The 12,164-nt window shown below is 37.4% G+C and overlaps 1 protein-coding gene across 1 annotated transcript in view; it reads left to right on the plus strand.

Annotated features, from left to right (window-relative positions):
* MAMDC2 (MAM domain containing 2) overlaps window positions 1-12,164 on the plus strand; it is a 159,753-nt gene that overhangs the window by 124,623 nt on the left and 22,966 nt on the right. The window lies entirely within an intron of this gene.

Below are 12,164 nucleotides of genomic sequence, written 5' to 3' on the forward strand. Positions count from 1 at the left end.
TCTCCTTGCAGTCCAAGGGACTCTCAAGAGTCTTCTCCAACACCACAGTTCAAAATTCTTCAGCGCTCAGTTTTCTTTATAGTCTAACTCTCACATCCATACATGACTACTGGAAAAACCACAGCTTTGACTAGACAGACCTTTGTTGGCAAAGTAATGTCTTTGCTTTTTAATATGCTGTCTAGGTTGGTCATAACTTTCCTTCCAAGGAGAAAGCATCTTTTAAATTCATGGCTGCAGTCACCATCTGCAGTGATTTTGGAGCCCCCCAAAATAAACTCTGTCATGGATTTCATTGTTTCCCCATCTATTTGCCATGAAGTGATGGAACTGGATGCTATGATCTTAGTTTTTTCTGAATGTTGAGTTTTAAGGCAACTTTTTCACTCCTCTTTCACTTTCATCAAGAGGCTCTTTAGTTCTTCTTCACTTTCTGCCATAAGGGTGGTGTCATCTGCATATCTGAGGTTATTGATATTTCTCTGGGAAATCTTGATTCCGGCTTGTGCTTCATCCAGCCCAGCGTTTCTCATGATGTACTCTGCATATAAGTTAAATAAGCAGGGTGATGATATATAGCCTTGACGTACTCCTTTTCCTATTTGGAACCAGTCTGTTGTTCCATGTCCAGTTCTAACTGTTGCTTCCTGACCTGCATACAGATTTCTCAAGAGGCAGGTCAGGTGGTCTGGTATTCCCATCTCTTTAAGAATTTTCCACAATTTGTTGTGGTCCACACAGTCAAAGGCTTTGGCATAGTCAATAAAGCAGATGATTTTCTGGAACTCTTGCTTTTTTGATGATCCAACGGATGTTGGCAATTTGATCTCTGGTTCCTTTGCCTTTTCTAAATCCAGCTTGAGCATCTGGAAGTTCATGGTTCACGTATTGCTGAAGCTTAGCTTGGAGAATCGACCTTTTCCAGTCCTGTGGCCAATGCTAAGTTTTCCAAATTTGCTGGCTTATTGAGTACAACACTTTCACAGCATCATCTTTTAGGATTTGAAATAGCTTAACTGGAATTCCATCATCTCCAGTAACTTTGTTCATAATGATGCTTCTTAAAGCCCACTTGGCCTTGCATTCCAGGATGTGTGGCTCTCGGTTGGTGATCACATCATCATGATTATCTGGGTCATGAAGATCTTTTTTGTATAGTTCTTCTGTGTATTATCTCCACCTCTTCTTAATATCTTCTGCTTCTGTTAGGTCTATACCATTTCTGTCCTTTATTGAGCCCATCTTTGCATGAAATGTTCCCTTGGTATCTCTAATTTTCTTGAAGATATCTCTAGACTTTGCTTTTCTATTGTTTTCCTCTATTTCTTTGCACTGGTCACTGAGAAAGGCTTTCTTATCTCTCCTTGCTATTCTTTGGAACTCTGCATTCAAATGGGTATATCGCTCCTTTCCTCTTTTGCCTTTTGCTTCTCTTCTATTCACAGCTATTTGTAAGACCTCCTCAGACAACCAGTTTACATTTTTGCAAGTATTTTGGATGAGACAATATTGATTTTAATGCTTACACTGAGATTCTCTGGAGATCCTCTGATTTTCTAAACTCGTAGATCATTTAGGTATTTGCTGTATGCTCTAGGTATAAGCTCAATTCACTACTTGGAAATTGTTAATTCACACATTAGTGAAGACTCTCTGCTTTCCTGCATGGAAGAACACCTTATTTCCTTTTGCACAGATATTTCCATCTTTTTTCCCCCTCTTGTATGGCTTTCTCTGGGAAATTTGTGGTCTCTCTTTGCAGTGCATACCTCCAGTGGAAGTCTCTCTCCAGGCAGTCTACAAGCCTCTTCCTAATGGCATCTGCCACCACACCCTGAAGGGTCATGAAGTCCTATTTTCTGTTCAACATCAACTTACATGGGAATGTATGCAATGCTCAAGGATGCATCATTACTGTTTGTGGCCTGCCTAGTTCATCTCAGTCTCCAAGCCAAGACATTTAGTTCTCCCTTAATTTCTTTCTCCAAGTAAGGATTGCCTAATAAACATGTCTGAAAGGCAAATATCAAGCCAGAAAAAAAAGTTTGCAACATATATGACAACTCCTAATATGGCTAAGATTTAAATTTACTCTAATACATCAATAAGCAAAAGATGAACTAAGCAATAGGATAGTGGGCAATGAATATATACAGGCAAATAAGAAGAAAAGGGCTATTACTGGAAAATAAATATGCAAACATGTCCAACTTCATTTATAACCAAAGAAATCTGAAAAATAGCAGAACAGTACATTTGTCCATCAAATGGATGAAGATATTTTTAAAATATAATACTTTGAAGAAGTATATTTGTATTAATAGCTGCATTCATATTCATACTGTTCAATTTATCAATTAAAAAATTGATCTTTCATTTAGGCCCCAAAATATATGTATATAATATATGAGTTATAGACATTTATTAAATATTTACGTATTTAGCTACGTAACTCAGGGATTGAACCCATGTCTCCCACATTGCAGACAGATTCTTTACCATCTGAGCCACCAGGGGATCCCACATATTTAAGTATATGATATATAAAGTATTGCCATAGAGAGGTGACAATTCAAGGGAATAAAAATTCTCATAGGCTCTAGTGTGATGGTAAATTGATGTAATATTGTTGAGTCACTAAGACATGTCCCACTCTTTGTGACCTCATGGACAGTAGCCCACCAGGCTCTTGTGTCCATGGGATTTTCCAGGCAAGAATACTGGAATGGGTTGCCATTTCCTCCTCTAGGGGATCTTCTGACCCAGGAATCAAACTCCTGCACTGGTAGGTGAATTCTTTACCACTGAGCCACCTGGGAAGCTCAATATAATATTACTAGATGACAATTAAATTATATGTACCAAAAAGAAAGACCCAATTATGCAAATTTTTGGACATAACAATTCTACTTCTAGGAATTTATCATAAGGAAATGATCATAGTTATGTACAAAAATTTACCTACCACATTTATCAAGCACTGTTAGTAATATTGAGAAACCGGAAACTGCTATGTAGTGTATGGTGGTGGTGGTTTAGTTGCTCAGTCATGTCCAGCTGTTTTGCTTGCAACTCCCTGGACTGTAGCCCTCCAGATTCCTCTCTCCATGGGATTTCCAGGCAAGAGTACTGGAGTGGGTTGCCATTTCCTTCTCCAAAGGATCTTCCCAGCCCAGTGATCAAACTTAGGTCTCCTGCATTGCAGGTGGATTCTTTACCAACTGAGCTACCAGGGAAGCCCATCTATCTGTTGTTGTGCAGTCACTGAATCATGTCTAATTCCTTGTGATCCCATGGACTGCAGTATACCAGGATTCCCTGTCCTTCATTATCTTCTGGAGTTTGCTCAAACTCATGTCCATTGAGTCAGTGATGCTATTCAACCATCTCATCCTCTGTCACTCCCTTCTCTTCCTGCCCTCAATCTTTCCCAGCATCAGAGTCTTTTCCAATGAGTTGGCTCATCACATCAGGTGGCCAAATTATTGGAGCTTCAGTTTCAGCATCAGTCCTTCTAATGAATATTCAGGATTGATTTCTTTTAGAATTGACTGACTTGATCTCTTTGCTGTCCAAGGGACTTTTTTTTTTTTTTTTTAATCTAAACTCTACTTTATTTTTTTTATTTTTTATTTTTTTAATTTTATTTTATTTTTAAACTTTACATAACTGTATTAGTTTTGCCAAATATCAAAATGAATCCGCCACAGGTAAAAGTCTTCTCCAGCATCGAAGTTCAAAAACACTTCTTTGGTGCTCAGCCTTCTTTGGGCTTCCCTGTAGCTCAGCTGATAAAGAATCTGCCTGCAGTGCAGGAGACCCCAGTTTGATTACTGGGTCAGGAAGATCCACTGGAGAAGGAATAGGCTACCCACTCTGGTATTCTTGGGCTTCTCTGGTGGCTCAGCTGGTAAAGAATCTGCCTGCAATGTGGGAGACCTGGGTTTGATCCCTGGGTTGGGAAGATCCCCTGGAGGAGGGTATGGCAACTCACTCCAGTATTCTTGCCTGGAGAATTCCCATGGACAGAGGATCCTGGGGGGCTGCAGTCCATGGGGTCACAAAGAGTCAGACTTGACTGAGCAACTAAGCACAGCACAGCACAGCACAGCCTTCTTTATGGTCCACCTCTCACATCCATACATGACTACTGGAAAAACCATAGCTTTGACAAGATGGACCTTTGTTAGCAAATTATGTCTCTGCTTTTTAATATGCTATCTAGACTTGTCAAAGCTTTTCTTCCAAGGAGCAAGCATGTTTTAATTTCATAGCTGAAGTCTCTGCAATGATTTTAGAGTCCAGGAAAAGAAAATCTGCCACTGTTTCAATTTTGTCCCCATCTATTTGCCATGAAGTGATTGGACCAGATGCCATGATCTTAGTTTTTTGAATGTTGAATTTTAAGCCAGATTTTTCACTCTCCTCTTTCACCTTCATCAAGAGGCTCTTTAGTTCCTCTTTGCTTTCTGCCATTAGGGTAGAAATGTCATCTGCATATCTGAGGTTGTTGCTGTTTCTCCCAGCAATCTTGATTCCAGCTTGTGATTCATCCAGCCTTGCATTTTGCTTGATGTACTCTGCATATAAGTTAAATAAGCAATGTGACATTATACAACCTTGACGTACTCCTTTCCCAATTTGGAGCCAGTCCATTGTTCCTTGTCTGGTCCTAATTGTTGCTGCTTGACCTGCATACAGGTTTTTCAGGAGGCAGGTAAGGTGGCCTGGTATTCCCATCTCTTTAAGAATTTTCCACAGTTTGCTGTGATCCACACAGTCAAAGGCTTTGGTGTAGTCAATGAAGCAAAAGGAGATACTTTTCTGAAATTCTCTTGCTTTTTCTGTAATCAAATGGATTTTGGCAATTTGATATCTGGTTCTTCTGTCTTTTCTAAATTTAGCTTGTATATCTGGAAGTTCTCTGTTCACATACTGTTGAAGCCTAGCTTGAAGGGTTTGGGGCATTCCCTTGCTAGCTTGTGAAATCAGCGTAATTGTAGATGTTGGTTAAATAATTCATGACACAGCTAAAAGGGGCTTAACATTATATGAGATTTTAGTCACAGCTCTGCATCAAGAATCTCCACTTTGCCCTGGGAATCAATGAAAATTAGACCCACAACTGTCTCTATGGTTCATACACAAGCAGAGTGAAGTCATTATTTGGATTATTTGGGTATTAGTTAAAGTCACTGTCTTCTCCTGACCCAGAAAAATTCATACAGAGCAGGGGTGAGCCCTTGAGAGTCAAGACAAAAACATAGATTCCACCTATTTTGCAGCTGATTGCATTCTCTGAGTCTTCTGGAAAGACTGACATTTTATATCTCCATCCAAGTAGTCACAATAGGTCTGTATTTTGATCTCCATCCATAATAAATAAATTGGTCCTTACATTATGTTGGTCAGGGAAGTGTTTAACTACAGGTCCTCCCTAAGGAAGGTTGACCGGAGATAAACCACATTGTATGTTGAGGAAGGCATTCACACCTATTTCCTTTACTGATGATGAAAGGTTTATAGGAATATTATATGTAATTATGTCCTCATTACTTCAGTGTGGAATTAGATACCATCTTGCTTTTGTCTGATGTTCATTTTTTCAGAGGCTTTTCATGCTTATTTTCCATTTAGACCCCCAATACTAGTTGTTAGGATTGTACAGGATCTATGTCCCAGAAAAAGAGGAACATGAACTTTGGAGTCAGACAGACCTTGCTTCCAAAACAAAGGAAAGGAAGTGAAAATGAGTGCAAATGAAGATAAGATTGAAGGTGTAGATGTGGGGAGTTGAGGGCATTTTTTCCTCATTTTTTTCTGTGTGGAGTAAATTTTCCACGTGGAGCAAATATAAGGTCATCAGCTAAGAGAGAGAAGGATATCACTGAGGTGAGGGAGCATCTCCTGTGGAGAGGAGAGGTTTCAGCAATCATCAGCCATGAAATTTAGTCCCAACTGATGTAAGATTCAGGTTCTGGCACCAGATGACCAAAAACTGTTTATAACATACATAAGGCAAAATGACTGGAAGCTAGTTCTAAATGCTGGTCAGAGACATACTTGTCCACTGCTATTAATTATGCTGTTAATGGGGGAGTTTCAAGCCTTTCATAATCATATTTTAAAATACCTAAAATGAAAAGGAGAAAATGAGCTGATTGGTATAATGAAATATGCTCTATCAGACATTCAGAGTATGATATTTCATGCTTAGGTCTACAGCTGGCTATTGTATGACCTTGAGCTCATATCATAGGGTCTCTCTTTTCCTCATTCTAAAAAATATCTGATTCTGAGGTCTCTTCTGAAGTCTCCGTTCCCTTTTCTGTAACCAAATGATTTGAAAATAATGTTGATTTCTAAAATCAGTGAACTGAGTTATGTGGGTGTTTACCACCCAAACAGCCATGAAAATCTTTGGCTGCAGGTCTGCAAATCTACCACAGGGCGCCCTCTACCCTAGAACGGAAGACTTCTCTGAGCAGAAGGACTCATGCTGGGTAAAGCTGGAAGCTGCTCAACCTTTGTTGCTTGTGAAAGCCAAGAGCAGAATTAAATCAGATGGGTCTTTTAAAAAAGAAAAAACCAAAACCAGATGGATCTTTTAAGAAAAAGGGTTGGTCAGCTAAAGACTTATTTAAAAACACATGGTCATTCTGCCTTTTGTGGGATCTGAAGACCAAATATAGTATCGGCAGGAGGCATGCTATTACAGTTCAGCAACTATTTCCCCAAACATGGCTGGGATTCTAAAAATATTAAAGTCTTACACTCATTTTTCTAGATAAAGCTCCACTCAGTCTGTCCTTAGGGATCTGTGAAAATTCCATCCTTTTAGCCAAGTGTCTAATGTCAGAATTTTTGTTTTGCTTTGTTATTTTTTATTGTTTTAATTCTCTTACAATTTATTGTCAAATTGTTAAATGAATGCAGCTGCATTATACAGTATAGTATATCCTGCAGTTGTGTCAATACCATCTTAATGAAGGGCTCTGGAACTTCACTGACTGGATTATAGTAATTTAGTGACTTCTACCAACTCTGTAGTCACCATTTCCACATTTATCTGTGCAAGTGATCCCAAAAGACTTCAAACTTCATCAGAAGAGAAGTTAAATTTATCCCAGAATCAAACCCTCTGGTAAATTATTGAGGTCTACCACTTATAACAACCTGAGTTTGTTTTGTGAACTTGAGTATTTTATGGTATTGTTGGCGTAGGATTGAAATGCTTCTATGTGAAGATAGGGGGCCATTTCTGGAAACTATCATTTACATTCTAATTATAGGTCCAATTTGGGCTCTTCAATTGGTAAAGTAGGTGGTGGATTAATCCAGCAATCTGGCCAACCATGTGTCTCCAGAAGGCCGTGAAACTATTGGGTTGGCCAACAAGTTCACTGAGCATTTTCCAATGGAAAATCCCAAACAAACTTTTTGGCCAACCCAGTACTTTAAAAGACAGTGAAAAACCAGTCAATTCAGCTAATGTTGTACTGTTTAATACTAACCATATTTTTTTTAATTACACAACAAAAGTTTGTGGTTATATATTCCACAGTTCCCTGCAAAGCTTCATTTCTTCCCTCCCTCAGCAAAATCCTATTTATTGTGTTGGGTACCACTTAAACTATGACACTTAAAAAAGTTAAAATTAGTAATCCTAATTATTTTTTTAAAAATCCAGCTTGATTTGGTTTGAGAAAATAAGTTCCTGACTTATCTGTTTCTCTACTTTTTTCTCTCCCTCATGCTTTAACCAGGAACTTCTCTGGACTTATACTGGTTTAGCAGCAGTCTAGACCATCTGACTAAGGCAGCCTTGTAGCTGGATGTCTGTACATACTCTCCCTCCACTCCACTGTTCCCACTCCTTGAGGAAAAAAAAAAAAAGATAACTTTAAGAGAGAATTATAATTTGTATACTATGAGGAAAGTTTGCTCAGTTACCCTAACCCTTCAGATCTGTTCCCTGTCATTATATTATTTTGAGGGAGTAGATCTTTCTTTTTTGAAAGAGAGAGGAGTGAAAACAAAGAAGAGATTCTATTCCCCTTTGACAATTTGAATTTTTTTGAAACAGGAAATTGAAACAGTGAAGCCCTGATTGACTTGGTGATGATTATTCAGCTGGAGAGTTAGTTCATCTCCCTTGCTGTTTTGTTCCTTTGCCTTTTGTTTCCAGGGCTTAAGGATATTTCATGCTCATTAGAACTACCACCTGATGGTGTGAGGAAGAGCAGACTAATTCAATCTAGTCCGCTTTTAAAATATAAACAACTGACTGGGGAGAATGAACAGGTTGAAACTGAGAATCCAAAAGGAGGTAACAAATCTGAAAGTGCCTCACATAGGGACTACACATAACAGGAATTTAGCAAATGGGGTTTGATAATCCACACAGTTTTCTGCTACCCTTAACCAGTAGTTCTCAGCCAGACAAAATTTTTCCCTGGCCCCCCCATTCCCCAAGGGGCATGTCTGGACATGACATTTCCCCAAGGGGAAATGTCTGGAGATATTTTTTTATTGTTATGATCTGGGGAGTGATATTGGTATCTAGTGAGTAGAGACCAGGAACGCTTAACATCCTGCAATGCACAGGGCATCCCTCACAACAAAAAATTATCTGACCCAAAACATCAGGAGTTGCTAAGATTGGAACACCTTACTGTAGATAAATGAGCATGTATAATGTCTATTTTTAGCATGATAAAAAGTAAGTTAAATCATGTTTTTTAACCTTACTTGACTATATTTAAAATGATTTGTTTGCAAATGTGTGTTTATAGCTCTCCATTCACTGCCTATTTGCCTTCCAAAATTAGTCTAGCTAAGTTTTTTCAGCAATTAATATTCTCTATCAAAACAAAAATTTTAATGTATCACTAGTCCCCACAGGAGTAGAACCTTTAGTACACTAAAACAAACTGATTTACACAAATCTAATTTGCTCCTAACTTTTAAGAGGTTTGCATAAAATCAAGATCTGTCTAAGGGACAGCAGTTTACTTTGTCCCTCTTCTCTTTCAAATAGATACTAGTATACATTTGAGTTGCCCAAGATCTTTTTCCCAGTCTTTAGAGGTATTGTCTGCTTTGAAATACTGCCTAAAATGAAATAAACACGTTTTGTTTTGTTTTTAAAAAGATCTGTAGTTAAACAAGAGGTCAGTCCCCTTAAGAATTTAGACTATGGTGAATTTTTTTCTTGTCACATTCTTAACAGGACCCAGGACAGAGTTCTTAAGAACAGACCAAAATGTTTGACTTTCTCTTTGTCTATTGCAGCCAGGCCCAGTCATAAGCTTAGCCAGTCATCAACTCCCCTAAAATAACCTCTCCACCTCAAGTAGCCCTCAAAATGAAAGACGGCAGCACAAGAATAGGAACTGACATTATCCTCGCTATTAATAGCAGGGTGGAAATCCAACGTGTTAGAGCAAACAAGTGATCTTGTCAGGTTTCTTTTGTGTGTTGGAATGCTGATAGACAGCTGCCTAACATCTGCTCTTTGAGGCCATAGTTTGAATATAGTACGTAGCAGACTGAATCTTTCGTCAGACAACAGACGAAACAACAAGTGGTCTGGCCAGTACTCTAAGTGTGGAAAGAGTTCTAAGACAGTGATAACCTAGTGGCCTGCTGTTGTCCAGAATATCTTTAATGTTTCACTTAACCCACTACGACAGTTCACAAATTTGTTTGGAATGTCCAAAACGAAGCTCTATCCGGTGGAATTTTCTGCAATGAGAAAATGTTACAAATCTGCTATGACCAACTCACTTGATCACTGGTTATATGTGGCTATCGGGTACTTGAAATGTGGTTAGGACACCTAAGGAAAGAAAATGTTTAATTTTACTTAATTTCAATAGCCACGTGTCCTTATAGCTACTATAATAAACAATGCCAATCTGAAAAAGAGTAGCCCATTATTTCACAACTTAATTATAGATATCTTGATTCCTTCTTTTTTCTCAATTATAAATATAACAAAATTGAAGAGTGTTTAGAAACTAAAAGGAAATTCTATTCAATACCCATAATTTCTCAAACCTAATAAAAGTGTTATATATTTAGTAAATTTTCAAGGTTTTTTCTATGTATTTTTAGATGAGTTAGATGTAATTTATCTCATTTTATTTTAATTTTATTATCAGCGGCTTTCATCACTTAACATTATGAGAGGAATATATTCTCTACTACTAAATACTATTTTCAAATTATCAAGTTAATAATGGCCTGTTTTTTAGATTGCAGCACCATGATTTGTGTATTTCTTCTGTTTTTGAAATCTTGGGTTGTTTGCTTGCTTCCTTGGTTTTATGGTCATTATAAAATAATGGTGTAGTAAACATGTGAAAGCATGATAACATTTCTCCTCTTTAGGATATGTTTACATGCCATATGTTTGAGTCTTATTTAGGTAATAATTTACATGGTGAATCATTTCAGTACCACAGAATCTTTTTGAAAAAGTGCTTTTTCACTATTCATGTTAAAAATAGACTTTAAAGCTGCCAAAGGAAAAGAAAGCCAAGATTTTTCTCTGAAGCACAATTAATTCAGTAAATTACAAGGCAGATTACTATTCCTTCCCATAGAACAAAAAAAATTGCTGATAAAAATGGAATTGCACTCAGGGCTGATGACATAGACCTCTGCTTTATAAATGGAGACTAAGCTCCTATGTATAAATCCTGCAAATAATATATTTTACATAGTCAGATCATCTCTAGAATCTATAAGAATAAGAAAATTAACAAAAGTTAAATGAAAAAAAACTGAAACACCCCTTTTAGTTCGTTCTTTGTAAATATTGATACATACGGTTATATATTAGGGCTTCCCTGGTGGCTTAGATGGTAAAAAGTCTGCCTGCAACACAGGAGACCAGTTTCTATCCCTGGGTCAGGAAGATCTCCAGGAGAAAGGAATAACAACCAACTCCAGTATTCTTGCCTGGAGAATTTCATGGACAGAGGAGTGTGGCAGGCTACCGTTCATGGCATTGCAAAGAGTCAGACATGACTGAGCTACTATCACACACACACATAGCTATGTATTATTACATCTCTAAACTGTCTTTTTCTTATAATTTATAGTAATATAAATCCAGTTCAGTAAACTTTTACACATCTTATAATTAGTTATTCTGAAGATATTGGCCTAAGACATTTTATATTTTGCATAGTGATAAACTGTCATGTGATGTTTTCAGCTTCTTTTTAAATAAATTCTATATTCTGGTGGCTCTGATCATCAAAGACCAAAGGGATCCTACTAATAACACAGGTAAATTGAAGACATTGTATCCTGAACCTAAAAAAGGCTTAAGAACCTAAAAAAATTTTTTAGGATTTTTAGGTTTAAGAACCTAAAAAAATCAAATGTTCTCATTGCCATAATTTGGGTTGCTCTTTTGTTGTATTTTTTTGTTTTTGAATTAAGATTTGTATTTGAGGGGCTGAACATGGACTAGAGACTTTGTGCTCATTAAACATTAGGTTATACATGTGAAGCAACTTTGTACACTGCACAGTGCAGTGAAAATCTAGCAAAAATGTTTTGAAAAGTACTCTTTGCTCATCCTATATATGAAGAGGAGACTTTTAAACTGATTTAAGAAATCCAGGACTTTTCTCTTTTTTTGGCACAATGAACTTAATAATTTGTTGTAGAGATTTATTTTTCCTTCACATGCAAAATGTTTGACTTGATAAAATAACTGCATTTAGGGCTTTTATTAGTGATAACACTCAGGGATGTAGATCTTTACTTTGGAAATGGAGCTTGAGTCTTCAGGTGGCAAATCACTGAGACTTCATTCACCAGATGAAAGAACCATGTTGCAAGAAAGTCACTTCCAAAAAATCAGTGATGTTTGCACTGCAAATGTTTGTAAAAATGCCTGGACTGCCATCAACCCTGTATACACTTTGTGGACTATTTGGGGGAAAATATTTAAAAGCTGACAGGTTTTCCTCTGTCACCCAGTTAACCTCGTGCTTTCCTCTCTCAGTTCTTTAAAGAATGCAAACTGATTTCAGCATTAGTGTATACACTATATCATTGCGAGCTTGACTCTGATGAAAAAAATAAGTAATTCTTGGGCCATATATAAATGGTTAACCATTACTCATGCCACTGTATCTGTA

The sequence above is a fragment of the Bubalus kerabau genome, chromosome 4 (genome assembly GCF_029407905.1).
Source record: "Bubalus kerabau isolate K-KA32 ecotype Philippines breed swamp buffalo chromosome 4, PCC_UOA_SB_1v2, whole genome shotgun sequence".
NCBI lineage: Eukaryota > Metazoa > Chordata > Mammalia > Artiodactyla > Bovidae > Bubalus > Bubalus kerabau.